The following is a 662-nucleotide window of genomic DNA, read 5'->3' on the forward strand; positions in this document are numbered from 1 at the left end:
CTTGAACAGAAATGTACAAACAAGCTCATGAAAGAAGAGCTTTAGGTTTTGAATAATTGTGTGTATATGATATATCCAAAAATGTAATATAATGGCAAAAGTGTTTGCAACATGAGACAAATGTGTGCTTTTGTGACGTGTTTGTGATATTTTGATTGCAGTGCTTCATTTTGCAAGAGAAGCGAGGCATTTTGCATTTTGTGTGTGCAGTTGTTGGATTTGTGGGTTAAGTTTTGAAAAAAAGAGGACAAGTAAAAAAAATGTGTGTAAGCATTTGAAAAAAACTGTAACGTATCAGTGAATTCCATTCGCACTGATACGTTCGCTAAACTATTTTCTCAATACGATGATCACTGTAATTCGCATACCAGGATGGCCGAGTGGTTAAGGCGTTGGACTTAAGATCCAATGGACGCATGTCTTCGTGGGTTCAAACCCCACTCCTGGTAACAATGCAATTTTGAATGAAAGTTCTGACATTCGATTGACGAAATTTCATGGGCTAAAATCTAGATTGCAACGCCTCATACACTGCCTGGCCCCGAAAAAGTCACACTAATAGCTTTGATTATGACATTATTTCTGTTCAGAGCTGCATTAATTTTTCGCCAAGATCTTGTATTGAGGATGGGAGAGTCGGACCACTAAGGTCTGGACTCTGT

General features: G+C 38.2%; 1 non-coding gene across 1 annotated transcript; it reads left to right on the forward strand.

The window, feature by feature from the left end:
• The first annotated feature begins 366 nt into the window (after window positions 1-366).
• trnal-uaa (transfer RNA leucine (anticodon UAA)) lies at window positions 367-449 on the forward strand. The gene has a single exon. It is a non-coding gene; the product is annotated as a tRNA-Leu (tRNA).
• Window positions 450-662: the final 213 nt, after the last annotated feature.

The sequence above is a fragment of the Osmerus eperlanus genome, chromosome 9 (assembly GCF_963692335.1).
Source record: "Osmerus eperlanus chromosome 9, fOsmEpe2.1, whole genome shotgun sequence".
Taxonomy (NCBI): domain Eukaryota; kingdom Metazoa; phylum Chordata; class Actinopteri; order Osmeriformes; family Osmeridae; genus Osmerus; species Osmerus eperlanus.